This window comes from Bufo bufo, chromosome 10 (genome assembly GCF_905171765.1).
Source record: "Bufo bufo chromosome 10, aBufBuf1.1, whole genome shotgun sequence".
In the NCBI taxonomy this organism is placed as follows: domain Eukaryota; kingdom Metazoa; phylum Chordata; class Amphibia; order Anura; family Bufonidae; genus Bufo; species Bufo bufo.
This window is the reverse complement of record NC_053398.1, coordinates 42,976,996-42,995,822: the sequence shown is the minus strand read 5'-3', so window position 1 is coordinate 42,995,822 and position 18,827 is coordinate 42,976,996.

Below are 18,827 nucleotides of genomic sequence, written 5' to 3'. Positions count from 1 at the left end.
CCCTCCGTTCAGTGGATGAATTCTTTTTAGCCCTGGGTCAGATATATGATGATCCGGATCGTATTGCTCTGGCTGAGTCTAAACTATGTCTGTTATGCCAGGGTAAACAATCCGCAGAGATTTACTGCTCAGAATTTCGGAGATGGGCAGCAGATACGGGTTGGAATGATGCTGCACTCCGAAGTCAATTTTGCTATGGTCTTTCAGAGGGATTGAGAGATGCATTTGCCTTTCATGAAAGACCTACCTCCTTGAATTCTGCTATGTCTCAGGCTGTTCGTATTGACAGGCGTCTTAGAGAGAGAGGAGAGATCTCTCCTTCCTGTCATACTCAGTCCCGGGACAGTGCAGCGGTCTCATTCTGTGCACAGGGGTCTCAGTCGCTGTCAGCCCCTTCTGAGCAGGAGCCCATGCAGCTGGGGTTGATTGCCTCTGACAATAGAAGATTCAGCCCGCAGGGGAGGGTTTGCTTTTGTTGTGGAGGTATAAATCATCTGGCAAATGTTTGTCCCTCTAGGAGATTCAGGCAGTTTTCTGGGAGTAATAAAGAGACAAAAAGGAAGAAATCTTTGAAGAATGTTCCGTCTGTTACTATTGGCAGGGTTGAGGCGGAAATTGAAGGTTTTCCTTTTTCTTGTAGTTCCCGTTTTGTCCTGCCTGCTAGGGTGGCGCTAGAGAACAAGAGCATTTTTTGTGAGATTTTTGTGGATAGTGGAGCAGCTGTCAACCTCATTGATAATCAATTTGCAATAACTCATGGTTTCCAGGTATGCACTTTGGGAAGAGATATTCCTGTTTTTGCTATTGATTCAGCTCCACTTTCTCAGAAATCATTAAAGGGCATAGTTCACAATATCCGTTTAATTGTGAATGATGCTCATGTTGAGGATGTGTCATGTTTCGTCCTTAGCGGTTTGCCTACTCCTCTAGTGTTGGGGCTACCCTGGCTCACTAAACATAACCCCACCATTGATTGGCAAGCGAGGCAAATAAATGGTTGGAGTAACTTTTGCAGAGAGAATTGCCTCATAACATCTATTTCTGAGGTTTCTACTAAAACTGTACCACCTTTCCTCTCTGAATTTTTGGATGTCTTCTCTGAGAGTGGAGTTCAGGGTTTACCTCCGCACAGGGAGTATGATTGCCCTATTGATCTCATCCCAGGCGCCAAGCTGCCTAAATCTCGTTTATACAATCTTTCCCAACCTGAGAGGGTCGCTATGCGTGCTTATATCTCTGAGAGTCTAAGAAAAGGACACATACGACCCTCGAAGTCACCTGTTGCCGCTGGTTTTTTCTTTGTTAAGAAAAAAGATGGTTCTTTAAGACCTTGTCTGGATTTCAGGGAGCTGAACAGTATCACTATTCGTGATCCTTATCCGCTTCCTCTGATCCCGGACTTGTTTAACCAGGTTGTTGGGGTGAAAGTCTTTTCCAAATTCGACCTAAGAGGGGCATACAACCTGGTTAGGGTCAGAGAAGGAGACGAATGGAAGACGGCTTTCAATACCCCTGAGGGCCATTTTGAGAATTTAGTTATGCCTTTTGGTTTGATGAATGCCCCAGCCGTTTTTCAGCATTTCGTCAACAGCATTTTTTATCATTTAATGGGAAAATTTGTATTAGTGTATTTGGATGACATTTAGATTTTTTCTCCTGATTTCAAGACTCATAAGGAACACTTATGTCAGGTCTTACTTATCCTGCGGGAGAATAAATTATACGCGAAACTGGAAAAATGTGTGTTTGCGGTTCCAGAGATCCAATTTCTGGGGTTTCTTGTCTCCGCTTCTGGTTTTCGCATGGACCCCGAGAAGGTTCGCGCTGTGCTTGAGTGGGAGCTTCCTGAGAATCAGAAGGCACTGATGCGTTTTTTGGGCTTTGCTAATTATTACAGGAAATTTATTTTGAATTATTCCTCTGTTGTTAAACCACTCACTGATATGACCAGAAAGGGGGTAGATTTTTCTTCCTGGTCGGTAGAGGCGCGTAAGGCCTTTTCTAATATCAAGGAGAGTTTTGCTTCCGCTCCCATCCTAGTACAACCTGATGTTTCGTTACCCTTCATAGTTGAGGTTGATGCTTCTGAGGTAGGGGTGGGTGCGGTCTTGTCTCAGGGTTCCTCTCCTGCCAAATGGCAACCGTGTGCCTTTTCTCAAAGAAGCTCTCCTCCGCAGAGAGAAATTATGATGTGGGAGATAGGGAATTGTTGGCCATCAAGTTGGCTTTTGAGGAATGGCGCCATTGGCTAGAGGGAGCCAGACACCCTATTACCGTGTTTACTGACCATAAAAATTTGGCCTACTTGGAGTCAGCCAAGCGTCTGAACCCGAGACAGGCCAGATGGTCTTTGTTCTTTTCAAGGTTTAATTTTGTTGTTACGTTCCGCCCTGGGGTTAAGAATGTGAAGGCAGATGCCCTATCACGTTGTTTCCCGGGAGGTGGGAATTTTGAAGACCCGGGTCCCATTTTGGCTGAAGGTGTGGTGGTCTCTGCTCTTTTTCCTGAATTGGAGGCAGAGGTGCAGGGAGGGCAGTCAGAAGCTCCTGATCTTTGTCCTCCTGGGAGGTTGTTTGTGCCTCTCGCTTTGAGACACAAGATTTTTAAAGAACACCACGATACGGTCCTTGCTGGGCACCCGGGGACAAAAGCCACACTGGATCTCATTGCCCGGAGATTCTGGTGGCCTGCGCTTCGTAAGTCGGTTGAGGGTTTTGTGGCAGCTTGCGAGACTTGCGCTCGTGCCAAGGTCCCTCATTCATGGCCATCAGGTCCTCTCCTTCCTTTGCCCATTCCTTCCCGTCCTTGGACACATCTGTCCATGGACTTCATAACGGACTTGCCTCGTTCCTCGGGGAAGTCTGTGATTCTGGTGGTGGTGGACCGTTTTAGCAAAATGGTGCATTTTATCCCTTTTCCTGGTTTGCCCAATGCTAAGACGCTGGCGCAGGCATTTGTTGACCACATTGTCAAATTGCATGGGATTCCTTCAGACATAGTCTCTAATAGGGGCACGCAGTTTGTTACCAGATTCTGGAAGGCCTTCTGTTCTCGCTTGGGGGTTCGCTTGTCATTCTCTTCTGCTTTCCATCCGCAGTCGAATGGCCAGACAGAGCGTGTCAATCAGAATCTGGAGACATATCTGCGCTGTTTTGTGGCGGAGAATCAGGAGGATTGGTGTTCTTTTTTGTCCCTTGCTGAGTTTGCTTTAAATAACCGTCGTCAGGAGTCCTCTGATAAGTCACCATTTTTTGGTGCATATGGGTTTCATCCGCAGTTTGGGACTTTCTCTGGAGAGGGCTCTTCTGGTTTGCCTGATGAGGACAGATTCTCCTCGTCTTTGTCATCTATTTGGCAAAAGATTCAGGATAATCTAAAGAACATGAGTGAGAGATATAAGCGTGTGGCGGATAGGAGACATGTGCCTGGTCCGGACCTGAATGTTGGTGATTTGGTGTGGCTGTCTACCAAGAATATCAAATTGAAGGTTCCCTCCTGGAAGTTGGGTCCTAGGTTTATTGGGCCTTACAAGATCCTGTCTGTCATCAATCCTGTTGCCTACCGTCTTGATCTTCCTCAGACTTGGAAGATCCATAATGTTTTCCATAAGTCCTTATTGAAACCTTATGTTCAACCTATTGTACCCTCGCCTTTGCCTCCTCCTCCGATTATTGTTGATGGAAATCTTGAATTTCAGGTCTCTAGGATTGTGGATTCTCGTCTTGTCCGCGGTTCCCTCCAGTACCTCGTTCATTGGGAGGGTTATGGTCCTGAGGAGAGGATGTGGGTCCCAGTGACGGACATTAAGGCCTCTCGTCTCATCAGGGCTTTCCATAGGTCTCATCCTGAGAAGGTGGGCCCTGAGTGTCCGGAGTCCACTCCTAGAGGGAGGGGTACTGTCACAACAAGACAGCTGAGAAGCTCTGACAGGAGCCGTCCAGATCCTCCTCCTTGAGTTTCTTTGTTTTGGTTTCTGTTCCTCACCTCGTTAGTCTATCTCAGCTGTCATGCATTCGGACTTATTACTTCCCTTTAAATTCCTACCCATAAGGCAGTAGTGTGCGGCTGATACAACTTCCTGGAGTGTGTGTGCATGCTGTTCCAGTTCCCAGTTCCCAGCTCCCAGTTCCCAGTTCCCTGTCCACAGTCGTCTGCAAGATAAGTTCTGTTTTTGTATTTATGATTTTCTGTTTTCTGGATCCAGGTGACCCTGACTCCCTTCGTGTCTGTGTAGGGAGCCGGTGGTCGTGTCCCCTCACTATTGTAGGGCCTTCAGGTCTAAGATAGCCGAGGTACGTGGATATGCGCCCATCCACCTTTGGGGTGGTCGCATAGGCTGAGCAATAAGGGAGAGCGGCAGGTCGATTGCAGGGGTCTCCCTTTTGTTCCTTAGTTGTGGGTCCAGTGAGTCATTGTTTGTATTGTATTATCTTGTTTCCTGTACACCATCCGAGACACACTGACATGGAAAAGGATCTAGGATTTTAAAAAATAGCAAACTAAGCTGCAAAAACCAGTGTCAGGCAGCTGCTGCCAAGGCCAATAAGATAAAGGATTGCATCAAAAGGGGAATAGATGGCGGTGATGAGAACATAGTCCTACCACTTTACAAATCATTAGTCAGACCACACATGAAGGACTGTGTACAGTTCTGGGCTCCTGTGAACAAGGCAGACATAGCAGAGCTGGAGAGGGTTCAAAGGAGGGCAACTAAAGTAATAACTGGAATGGGGCAACTACAGTACCCTGAAAGATTATCAACATTAGGGTTATTCACTTTAGAAAAAATTACGACTGAGGGAGATCTAATAACTATGCTCAAATATATCAGGGTCAGTACAGAGATCTCTCCCATCATCTATTTATCCCCAGGACTGTAACTGTGACGAGGGGACATCCTCTGCGTTTGGAGGAAAGAAGGTTTGTACACAAACATAGAAGAGGATTCTTTACGGTAAGAGCAGTGAGACTATGGAACTCTCTGCTTGAGGAGGTGGTGATGGTGAGTTCACTAAAAGAGTCCCAGAGGGGCCTGGATGTATTTCTGGAGTGTAATAATATTACAGGCTATAGCTACTAGAGATGGGTCGTTGATCCAGAGAGTTATTCTTATTGCCTGATTGGAGTCGGGAAGGAATTTTTTATTTTACTAAAGTGGGGAAAATTGGCTTCTACCTCACAGTTTTTTTTTTTGCCTTCCTCTGGATCAACCTAATCATCTGAATCAACTAATTAACTCTAAACACCTGCAAAAGATTCCTGAGGCTTTTAAAAACTCCCAGCCTGGTTCATTACTCAAAACCGCAATCTACAATATTACAATCAATGACATGTAATAATTCTAAAATATATGAAAGTCTAATGTTTATCAGTACATTACAGAAAATAATGAACTTTATCACAATATGCTAATTTTCTGAGAAGAACCTGTATGTTACTATGTTAATCCGTTATATATTGGTTTAGTTAGGATTAATAATAGTTCTTTTGACTTTAGGGTTATGGACTTAGTAGTTAAGTTAATGCTTTTTATGTAGATTAGTTACTTTATACTGTTCATGTTTTATATTACTGTTGTGTGTTGTATGTTCTTTGTTGCCGGTTTTATAGTTTTTACACAATTTTTTAGATAAATATTAATATGGTTTTGTGCACTTTATTATTTAGTCTAAGAAAATTTTTATATATTGGATGCTCCTTACATCTTAATTAAATTGTATGCCTCATTGAGATACTTTACGGAAATCAGTACACCAGTAACATCAGCTTGCATTAAAATAAACTTTTTACGTGGATTTAATTAGGGTCTGGGTTTTTGGACTGAGTGCCCAGACAGATATAGTGGCACAGGTCACTCCCGTACTCCATCAAGCGTTTTTATAAAGTTTGGATTAAAAATGCTGTTCTTTTCAAGTGTGGACAGGAGATGTGAAAACTGAACCTGCAGAGAAATGAGCATGGTCTCTGACAGACCCTAAAGAGTGGTGATATACTAATCTTTTTGTTACACTGCTTGGAGTGAACGCAAAGTGTGGGACTTTAGGTTATGTAATATCTGAAGTCTGAATAAAAATTAGAGGTTGAACTTGAACTTGTTTATAATTGTTTGCTTGAATAAAATCTGCCTGTGGTGAAGACTAAACAGACACCTGTATGTGTGTGGGGACTTTTTTAAATTAAAACATCAACAGAATATATTTACCCTCCTGGTAGGGGGTGGTCACCACCTCGTCTTCTTCCTCCTCATCATCTTCCTGGACATCATCTGCCTCAGGTGGGCTATGGACCTGATGCCCTGATGGTCCTGCTTGTTCCTATTCCTGCTCCTCATCCTCCTCATCCTCATTCATCTCCTTCTCTTCCACCACCACCTTCTTTCTAGAGCGCTTAGCGCGTACTTTTGGAAGAGGAGCCCCTGTAATGAACACATTTTTCAAAAATACCAAGATAAACAAGGAAAGCAAAAAAAATTTGGTGTTAGATGAAACTATAAATGAAGTCTTTCAGATGGTTTACAGTTGAGTACGTTAATAGCTAGGATGAGGTACCGGGGGGTATTGGTTCGCAAGGTACTGTTGCAGGGTTATTCAAATAAGGGTTTACATCATATATCTGTATCTCGCTGTGAGTGTATGTATATATTTTAAAGAAATAATCAGCTACGTGTCCCAGCATTTACTAAATCCGTGCTGGAGAATTTTGAGGCAGAACAGAAAACCAACTAATTTATTTATCGCAAATAGCCAACGTTACCATTGTACCTGAATACCAGTATAGTCTGTCTTCCACACAATTATCATTTTGCTGTAACAGCCTGCCTACATTCAATATGCTGACTGTGCTGTTAAAGGGTTTCTATCACTTGGTATGACATAATTAGCTGTCAGACACTAGCGATCTGCTAGTGTCTGCTCTGGTCAACCATCCAACTATAATCACTTGTGGGGCAGCGGTTTTGCTAAAAAACTAACTTTTATAAATATGCTAATGAGCCTCTAGGTGCTATGTGGGCGTCATTAGCACCTAGAGGCTCCGTCTACCTTCATACACAGCCGCCACCCAGCGCGTCCCTCCAGCCCGCCCATGTCCTCCTCCGTGTGACGCAGCGGACGAGTTCTCGCGCATGCGCCGTGCGCGGCTGTATTCGGCGCATTTGAGATCTCAGCTCGGAGCGGTCAGACATTCAATGCGCATGCGCGGCTGTATTCGGCGCATGCGCATTGAATGTCTGACCGCTCCGAGCTGAGATCTCAAATGCGCCGAATACAGCCGCGCACGGCGCATGCGCGAGAACTCGTCCGCTGCGTCACACGGAGGAGGACATGGGCGGGCTGGAGGGACGCGCTGGGCGGCGGCTGTGTATGAAGGTAGACGGAGCCTCTAGGTGCTAATGACGCCCACATAGCACCTAGAGGCTCATTAGCATATTTATAAAAGTTAGTTTTTTAGCAAAACCGCTGCCCCACAAGTGATTATAGTAGGATGGTTGGCCAGAGCAGACACTAGCGGATCGCTAGTGTCTGACAGCTAATTATGTCATACCAAGTGATAGAAACCCTTTAATAGTGTGCCTGCGAAGCTGTATGGTAGGAAATGTCTAAAGCCGATTAGTACACCTTAGACCTTTTCAAGGGTATGCGGCCCACAGAGAGGGCTCTGAGTGCCGCTTCTAGCACCCGTTCCATCGGTTCAACACCACTGAACTAAGTTATCAGTTGTAAAGGGATAGAAATACTTATTTGCATAACTGAACACATAAAAAACAATAGGTGGGTGATAGAAAATTAATGTAAGCCTCGTACCTGGACAATTTTTGTCTCTGACCTCTTTGAACTATATGAAAGTAAAATAAAAATAAAAACATTTTTATTCATGGCAAATATAAGAATTAAACTCCACAGTGGACGCCACTTTAACAGTGAATTTGACAACAGCCACCCCTTTAACAGTGACTAGAACAGTGGCCGCTCCTTTAAGAATGACTTGAACAGTGGCCTCCCCTTTAACAGTGACTTTGACAACGGCCTCACCTTTAACAGTGACTTTGACAACGGCCTCCCCTTTAACAGTGACTAGAACAGTGGCCGCCCCTTTAAGAGTGACTTGAACACTGGCCTCCCCTTTAACAGTAACTTTGACAACGGCCTCCCCTTTAACAATGACTAGAACAGTGGCCTCCCCTTTAACAGTGACTGACAATGGCCTCCCCTTTAACAGTGACTAGAACAGTGGCCTCCCCTTTAACAGTGACTTTGACAACGGCCTCCCCTTTAACAGTGACTAGAACAGTGGCCTCCCCTTTAACAGTGACTTGAACAGTGGCCGCCCCTATAAGAGTGACTTGAACAGTGGCCTCCCCTTTTAACAGTGACTTTGACAACGGCCTCCCCTTTAACAGTGACTTTGACAACGGCCTCCCCTTTAACAATGACTATAACAGTGGCCGCCCCTTTAAGAGTGACTAGAACAGTGGCCTCCCCTTTAACAGTGACTTTGACAACGGCCTCACCTTTAACAGTGACTTTGACAAGGGCCTCCCCTTTAACAGTGACTAGAACAGTGGCCTCCCCTTTAACAGTGACTTTGACAATGGCCTCCCCTTTAACAGTGACTAGAACAGCGGCCTCCCCTTTAACAGTGACTTTGACAACGGACTCCCCTTTAACAATGACTAGAACAGTGTCCTCCCATTTAACAGTGACTTTGACAACGTCCTCCCCTTTACAGTGACTCGTACAGTGGCCGCCCCCCCTTTAAGAGTGACTTAAACAGTGGCCTCCCCTTTAACAATGACTTCAATAGTGGCCTCCCCTTTAACAGTGACATACTTGTTAGGTAGAATTACTTACAGTGATCAAAAATTCCAGCTCTTCTGGATTGAAATTGCTTTTTGTCATTTCCAAATTAAGTTTTCCAAATCTGTGTCTCTGTAGAATCGGTCTCTCTCCACTCTCTTTCCGATCCAAAGACAGGCACGCACGCACAGACGCACAGACGCACGCACGTACAGATGATAATTACGTAGTTGTCATTATCACGTAATGCGATTGTAACTTTAATATGGTGTTAAGCTAACTTTTGTAGAGCATTATACATAGCAAGATAAATCGCCTTACTCGATAATTACATGGTTGTCATTATCGCGTAATGCGATTGTAACATTAATATGGTGTTAAGCTAACTTTTGTGGAGCATTATACATAGAAAGATAAATCGCCCTACTCGATAATTACGCGAAATCGAATATGGCACCTCCAGAGAGCTCAACACTCAAAATGAAGATAACAAAATATTCTCCATCTTCGTTTTAGCTCTATATTCGTCAACTTCGCTAATTCTAGCAATCAAATAGGAAAGTTGACTATAGAGACAGCTGTGTTTAATTCGCTTTGCGATTATATTACTTTGCTTTTTTTTAAATAAATAGAATCATTATAATACTTGATAATTATTATAATTATTCTATTTATAAAAAAAAAGCTAAGTAATATAATCGCATAGCGAATTAAACACAGCTGTCTCTATAGTCAACTTTCCTATTTGATTGCTAGAATTAGCGTAGTTTACGAATATGGAGCTAAAACGAAGATGGAGAATATTTCGTTATCTTCATCTTGAGGAATATGACGAATACATTTGTCATATTCATCATCTACGCTAATTCTAGATATCAAACCAATAGGACAGTTGCCTTAAGTTAACATCGCAATATGCGATTATTTAAATCGCATATTAATCGCGATAACTAGAATAATGATGAATATTCGATTTCGATATAATATTGTAGCGAATATTCACCGAAATCGAATATGGCACCTCCCGCTCAACACTACTGACTATGTCTTTCCCATATGCCCATTATGCAAATGAGTTTTTACATGACAAAACTGTATAGAAAAGTTATTGAATATTATGTTAGGACAATTGGAAAACTTTTTGTCGCCCTAATGATATTGATCTAGGTGTGCAGGTCCACCCAAGCCATCCAACAGATGCAAAATAACTTTGAGGTTTACTGGTTCTCAGTCAGATGAGAGCTGGTTTGGAATATCTCATAGTGTACAAGGCTGCCATTGTAAGGTATGCTGGCTGTTATCTGTCTCATGGATAGATGGGTGGCTTGCACATACCTGGCTTTTGACATATAGCCTTTGTGTGGTTGTCTATTGTATGTCGTTCATAATAGGAGTCTAAGACGCATCCAGCTATCCTCTTAATGCTGTTGCCAAACCATTTTGATGGGGTTTCCATCAATTTCTAACCTTTTTTTTTCTTCCGAGCAGGGGATGCCTGGGGTTCTCCCATTGACTTCCATTGTATTAAATTGTATTCGAACACCCGAATTATTCGACCGAGCGCTCGGATCTGCCAAGCATAGCGATGCTCGAGCCGAACAACAGTTCGGCCGAGCCTGCTCGCTCATCACTAGTCCTCTGGTTAATTATCATTAGTGGCACAGTGGAGGCAGTCCCTCCTCTCCTCCGCCAACTCTCTCCTCATTGGTGGCAGTGGCTGGCAGGCATCACAGTTGGAAGGAAGGAACGCAATCCTTCCTTTCCGCTGTAAGGAAAGGAAGGATTGTTTGTGATGTCAGCGTCGGGTGGGCATGCCCCTTGCGTCTCCGCTCCTCTGTATTCCCTCGGCCCGGCAAACAATCTTCCAGGACCCGATCCTGGGCTGCGGCCCAGTGGTTGGGGACCACTGGGTTAAATGACAGGTTCGGCGGGATAGCCATTCTCCGTTTGCTGCTGGGTGTGTGTTGTATGATATCACTGCAGCAGCCCGCTCTATACATTCCCTCAGCCACCGTGACGAACAGGCATTCCTGATTTACAGAGATTCATAACGAATCAAAATCTTTGGCAAACTTTGGTGAATCAACAGAATCGAATTTTTCAAAACTTCGCTTATCTCTGATCTTGATCCATAGTTCAATCCCATGCATAAAGTGCAATTTCAAATAAAGTGCGTTGTTCAATTTATTTATCAAATTTGTTGCATAAAGACTGTTCACAAGGGATACAGAGGAAAGTCAATGCACACACATGCAATGTTTCAGGAGTCCTTAAAAAGGTTCGTTTTGTAAATTTTTCTTGAAAATTATAAAACTTGCTTCTCAGAATCTAGCTATTGTATGAGGCATAGCTATCTGTATTTAAAGCAGGGAAATTAGATTTCTGAAAATAGCACATTGCTGCAAAGTTTCTGTAAAAAAAAATTTATAAATACCACTAACATGAAGAACAATGTGTCAATGGTGTTGCACTGCCATGCGACAGTCACACAAAAATCTAACTTGGATGGATTTTTTGCAACTATTGCAGTCGCAGCATGTTGCGTACTGCAACACAATAGACTATCATTATAAAAATTGTTGCGCGACAAGAAGTCGCGTGACAACTGTCGCCGTGTAGCCCTAGTCTTACCACGTAAAATGACTCATGTCAGATTTGCTAAATTTGGTTTGGTCCTTAGGCTACAAAATGGCTAGGCAATGAAAGGGTTAATCACTGGACTTTTTAGAAATTAGTTTTGTGTACCAAAAAGTACAGGGTAGATTAATGTCTTTCAGTAGTGAACAAACACAATCTACTATCAAATGTGTCAGGTAATACCAATGCGATTCTACAATTGCTACTCTTGTATTTACTTTCACATGCTGCTCTACACGCTCCATTCATCTGGATCTTGTCACCTGAAACTGTACATATAAAAAGTACACATTCTTAAAGGGATTTTCTAGAAAAAAATTCTTGCATCATGACCCTTGAAACAGAAGATTCATGTTTACCTGCTCCATACCGGTCTAGTGGCCCGCTCTGCCTCCGGCTTCTCCAGCTTCCGGTCCTGTCACTGTTTACATCTGGCTGACTATGGGCAAGGTCACAGTGACTGGCTTCAACAGTGATGTGGCCACCAGCATCAGAGATGGAGAGAACAGAGGCAGCGCAGACCACCGGAGCATTGTGAAGCAGGTAAGTATGAATCTTCAGTTTCAGGAATCCTGCAGCAGGAACTTTAAAAATAAAAAATAAAAAATTAACGGAAAACCCCTTTAAGAAAAGATGTAGAGTATGGATCATTACAAATGTATGCTAGCAATGCAATATTGAAAAATAGATCATTCTAATGATCTTGCAAAGGTTGACATCCCAATTCTAGCAACTGAGAGTTTACCTGCACACATGAAGCATTATGCACTATTTTTATGCTATGATTCTCATGCAGAAAAAACACAGGAGAGTTTCAAGCGGAAATTGGTCCGAAGTATAGGAAAACTTAAATTCTAAACAAATACAAATTTCCTCGCACTTTGTGGTAACACATCAGTTTTCCTAAAATGGTGGCTGCACGTGTCACATAGTGAAACTAAGCGTAGAGGAGACAAGCCAGGCAATGCCATAATGCCGTGCAGCCAGCCAATCCGCTGGTATCCACCCCCTTTGATGTCTTAGGCTACTTTCACACTTGCGCTTTGGCTTTCCGTTTGTGAGATCCGTTCAGAGCTCTCACAAGCGGTCCAAAACGGATCAGTTTTACCCTAATGCATTTTGAATGGAAAAGGATCCGCTCAAAATGCATTAGTTTGCCTCCGATCAGTCTCAATTCCGCTCTGGAGGCGGACACCAAAACACTGCCTGCAGCGTTTTGCTGTCCGCTTGACGAAACTGAGCCAAACAGATCCGTCCTGGCACACAATGTAAGTCAATGGGGACGGATCGGTTTTCTCTGACACAATCTGGCACAGTAGAAATCGGATCCGTCTCCCATTGACTTTCAATGGAGTTCATGACGGATCCGTCTTGGCTATGTCACATATAATACAAACATTTTCGATCATGACGGATGCATATGATTGTATTATTGTAACGGAATCCGTTTTTGCAGATCCATGCAGATCTGCCCAAAACACAAGTGTGAAAGTAGCCTTAGCTTGGTAGAGCCCTATAAAACCCTGATCCCGTGCAGTCGCCAGCATTTTTCTGTGAGCTGAGCGTAGGGAGAGACATGACAAGACACTCATGCACTAGAGAAAGTGTTGCCACAAAGTGCAAACTATTAATAGAGAGTGCAGGGAGACTGCAGGGAGAGTGTATCGCCGTGTGCATCACTGTGCAGTGCACCAACATCCAGAGCTAATCCATTCTGTTAGCGAAACAGTTACTGTGTGTCAGTATTAACCCCTTAACCCCTTATTTCACCTTAAGGACCAGGCCATTTTTTGAAAATCTGACCAGTGTCACTTTAAGTGGTCATAACTTTAAAACGCTTTGACTTATCCAGGCCATTCTGAGATAGTTTTTTTCGTCACATATTGTACTTCATGACACTGGTAAAGTGAAGTAAAAAAAAAAATTTTGCATAAAAAAATACCTAATTTACCAAAATTTTTGAAAAAATAGCAAATTTCAAAGTTTCTGTTTCTCTACTTCTCTAATGCATAGTAATACCCCCAAAAATTGTGATGAATTTACATTCCCCATATGTCTACTTCATGTTTGAATTATTTTGGGAATGATATTTTATTTTTTGGGGATGTTACAAGGCTTAGAAGTTTAGAAGCAAATTTTAAAAATTTTCAGAAAAATTAACAAAAACCCAATTTTTAGGGACCAGTTCAGGTCTGAAGTCACTTTGAGAGGCTTACATAATAGAAACCACCCAAAAATGACCCCATTCTATAAACTACGGCCACACAGCGGGGCGTAGAGTGAAATGTACGCCGTTTGGTTTTGGGAAGGCAGATTTTTTGCTGGATAGTTTTTTGGACACCATGTCCCATTTAAAGCCCCCCTGATGCACCCCTAGAGTAGAAACTCCATAAAAGTGACCCCATCTAAGAAACTACACCCCTCAAGGTATTCAAAACTGATTTTACAAACTTTGTTAACCCTTTAGGTGTTGCACAAGATTTAATGAAAAATAGAGATACAATTTCAAAATTTCACTTTTTTGGCAGATTTTCCATTTTTATATTTTTTTTCCAGTTACAAAGCAAGGGTTAACAGCCAAACAAAACTTATTTATGGCCCTGATTCTGTAGTTTACAGAAACACCTCATATGTGGTCGTAAACTGCTGTACGGGCACACGGCAGGGAGCAGAATTAAAGGAATGCCATACGGTTTTTGGAAGTCAGGTTTTGCTGGACTGGTTTTTTGACACCATGTCCCATTTGAAGCCCCCCTGATGCACCCCTAGAGTAGAAACTCCAAAAAAGTGACCCCATTTTAGAAACTACAGGATAGGGTGGCAGTTTTGTTGGTATTAGTTTAGGGTACATATGATTTTTGGTTGCTCTATATTACACTTTTTGTGCGGCAAGGTAACAAGAAATAGCTTTTTTGGCACCGTTTTTTTTTTGTTATTTACAACATTCATCTGACAGGTTAGATCATGTGGTAATTTTATAGAGCAGGTTGTTACGGACACGGCGATACCTAATATGTATACAATTTTTTTTAATTATGTAAGTTTTACACAATGATTTCATTTTTAAAACAAAAAAAAAGTTTTAGTGTCTCCATAATCTAAGCCATATTTTTTTCAGTTTTTGGGCGATTATCTTAAGTAGGGTCTCATTTTTTGCGGGATGAGATGATGGTTTGATATGCACTATTTTGTGGTGCATATGATTTTTTTATCGCTTGCTATTACACTTTTTGTGACGCCAGATGACAAAAAATAGCTTTTTTTACACCGTTTTTTATTTTTATTTTTTTACGGTGGTCACCTGAGAGGTTCGGTCACGTGATATTTTTATAGAGCTGGTCGATACGGACGTGGCGATACCTAATATGTATGCCTTTTTTTATTTATGTAAGTTGTACACAATGATTTCATTTTTGAAACAAAAAAAAATCATGTTTTAGTGTTTCCATAGTCTAAGAGCCATAGTTTTTTCAGTTTTTGGGCGGTTATCTTGGGTAGGGTATGATTTTTGTGGGATGAGATGACGGTTTGATTGTTACAATTTTGGCTTACATGCAACTTTTTTGATCACTTTTATTACCTTTTTTGGGAAGTAAGGTGGGCAAAATTTCAATTTCATCATAGTTTTTTATTTTTTATTTTTATGGCGTTCACCGTTCGGGTAAAGTAACATGACCATTTTATATATCAGGTCTTTTCGGACGCGGCGATACCAAACATGTGTAGGGAATTTTATTTTTTTCACTTTTAATCAGTGATAAATGTGTTTTTTTATTTTTACTTTTTTTTTCACTTTTTTTCACTTTTTTTTTGACCCAGACCCATTTGTCTGATGTCTGTATAATACAGTACAGTACAATATATAGTGTACTGTACTGTATTTTACTTACACTTTGTCTGAACAGATCTATGCCTTTAGCACAGATCTGTTCAGCACCATGGACAGCAGGATGCCTGAGATGGCATCCTGTTGCCATGGGAACCTTCCCCGTCTGCTCAGTAGTGGCCATAACTGCGCAGACGGGGAAGGGTAAGGAGGGGGGCTCTCTGGGGGCTGTCTGGGGGCTCTCTCCCTCTCCATCGGGGGACTGCAAAGGCACAGCAGCCCCCCGATGGGAGAGGAAGGGAGCTCCCTGAGCTGTTAACCTTTTCCATACAGCGGTCCGTACGGACCGCGGTATGGAAAGGGTTAAACGGCGGACATCGCATCACAGATGTCAGCCGTTTATACCAGGGTGTCACCAATGTGCTGACACCCTAGTATACCCACTGGCCACTAACGATTATTCAAGGGGAGGCGGGCAACACCCCCCCTGCACCTCCCACCGGGATAAAATCATTCAGGGGTGCAGGGGGGGTGAAACATATGTATTTTAGGAATACTAAAGTTTCTGATCCCCGCGGATCAGAAAATGCAGAAAGCGCAACAAACCGCAGGTCTGAATAGACCTGCGGTTTCTTGCGATCGCCGACATGGGGGGTCATGGGACCCCCTCCCCCCCGCTCATTTAGCCGAGGTGCCTGCTCAATGATTTGAGCAGGCACCTTGTTCCGATCACAGCCGGCCAGGCGGCAGTGATCTGAACAACACATGACGTACCGGTATGTCATGTGTCCTTAAGGACTCGGGAAACATGCCGTACCGATACGTCATGTGTCCTTAAGGGGTTAAGGACCAATGACGTACATGTACGTCATATTTGGCCGTGACTTAGGCCCCCTTCACACGGGCGTCGCGGGATGCAGGTGCGTTCAGGGAAAGTGCTAGTAGGCACACAATTTCAGTTCAGTTTTTTCCGTGCGAGTGCAATGCGTTTTGCATGCGCGTGAGAAAAAACAGAATTTGGTACCCAGACCCGAACCCGGACTTTTTCACTGAAGTTCGGGTTTGGGTTTGGTGTTCTGTAGATTTTATTATTTTCCATTATAACATGGTTATAATGGAAAATAATAACATTCTTTAATACAGAATGTTAAGTATAATGTCAATTGAGCGTTAAAAAATAATAAAAACATTACTCACCTAATCCACTTGACAGCGCAGCCGGGATCCTCTTCTTTGTTCTTCTTGAAGGAACTGCAAAAGGAACTTCGCTGATGTCATCGCGTTCACCATGTGGTGAGCGCGATGACGTCATCGCAGGTCCTTTTGCAGGTCCTTCAAGAAGAACAAATAAGAGGATCCCGCCGCGCGATCAAGTGGATGAGGTGAGTTATGTTTTTATTATTTTTTAATCCTCAATTGACATTATACTTAGCATTCTGTATTAAAGAATGCTATTATTTTCCATTATAACCATTATAATGGAAAGTAATAAAGTAAATGTGGGCCCGGACCATACATTTCTCGTCTCCTTAGCAACCATGCGTGAAAATCGCACCGCATCCGCACTTGCTTGCGGATGCAATGCGATTTTCATGCAGCCTCATTCATTTCTATGGGGCCTGCGTTGCGTGAAAAATGCAGAATATAGAACATGCTGTGACTTTCATGTAACGCACAAGTGATGCGTGAAAAACATCGCTCATGTGTACAGCCCCATTGAAATGAATGGGTCAGGATTCAGTACGGGTGCAATGCGTTCACGTCACGCATTGCACCCACGTGGAATACTCGCACGTGTGAAAGGGGCCTTAAAGACCAGTGACGTGTACGTCATGTTGATCGGGCGGGTGCAGGAGCTGCGCCGGCCCGATTAGCGGCAGGGGTCCGGCAGCCACTGATAGCCGGACCCCTGCTGTATGTGCCTGTGTCGGTGAAAAGATGCCCTCGCACTGCCGCGGTCAGTGTATAAAAGTGTAATACCAAGCAATCAAAAAGTCAAATGCACCCTAAAATAGTACCAATAGTACCAATCAAAACATCATCTCATACCGAAAAAAAATGAGCCCCTACATAAAAAAATTCACCCAAAAAATAAAAAAAAATATGGCTTTCAGAATATGGAGACACTAAAAAAAAAATTTTTTTCAAAAATGCTTTATTATGCAAAACTGAAGCATACAACCATATTTGTTATTGTCACGTCCGTAACAACCTGCTCTATAAAAATACCACATGATCTAACCTGTCAGATGAACATTGTAAATAAAAAAAATAAAAATGGTGCCAAAACAGCTATTTTTTGTTACCTTGCCTCACAAAAAGTGTATAATAGAGCAACCAAAAATCATATGTACCCTAAAATAGTACCAAAAAAACTGCCACTTTATCCTGTAGTTTCCAAAATGGGGTCACTTTTTTGGAGTTTCTACTCTAGGGATTCATCAGGGGGTCTTCAAATGTGACATGGCAACTTAAAATTATCCCAGTGAAATCTGCCTTCCAAAAACCATATGGCGTTCCTTTCCTTCTGCGCCCTGCTGTGTGCCCATACAGCAGTTTACGACCACATATGGAGGGTTTCTGTAAACTATAGAATCAAGGTAATAAATGTTGAGTTTTGTTTGGCTGTTAACCCTTGCTTTGTTACTGGAAAAAATGGATTAAAAGTAGAATTCTGAAATTTCATCTAGATTTTCTTTTAATTCTTGTGGAACATAGGACATAAACACCCATTAATTTTATACACAACTACGTTGTTTATCTGCCCAAGGGACAGGAGAGGAGTAGGAGGAGCAGGATGATCTGGAAGGTCATGACAAAGACAATGCAGATGACCCCGACAGACAGTGGCAGTATGCAGCATGCAGATGGAGAAAGGGAGGTCCTTCGAGTCCCTTGCACAAATAGCCAGATGCATTTCTTCAGGTTTACGTAGTGACAGTGAAATTGTCAGGATTCGGCGTATGGATGACTACTGACTATCCACATTGTTAGTCCCTCTCTACAGGTCAAAAATGGGTGCATTTTTTAGACCTTTGTGAGAGGGATGCAAAAATGGACTGCTATAGAGAAATGCTGTGTACTCAGTTGGTCGCTGCCTATGAGCACCATCACCTATCCCCAAAATTCTGACCAGGGGGACCCTCGGTGCTCATGCTCCACTGCCATGACTGGCAGAAACAGCACGAGCTCCATAAGCAGCAACTTCAGTCTGGAGTCTATGATGAGCAGTTTTATTCTTTCGCCTACTGAAGAAACCACCCAGCAGCAGCAGTACATGCAGCAAAACCTCAAATAGCAGGTGGTGGCATACTTGAACTGCACCCTGTCACCCATGATCCAAGATACTCTGGACTAGTTGGCATGCAAACATGAAGTGTGGATGCAACTGGCCGAGTTGGTCATGGGAATGCTTTCCTGCCCAACCAGTAGTGTGGCATCAGAGCAGGAGTTCAGTTCCCCAGGAGGGGAACATAGCTACCCTCTAAGAGAACTCACCTTTCCTCCAAAAATATTGAAAGACTAACCTTCATAAAGATGAATCAGGTGTGGATCAACCAGGATTTGCA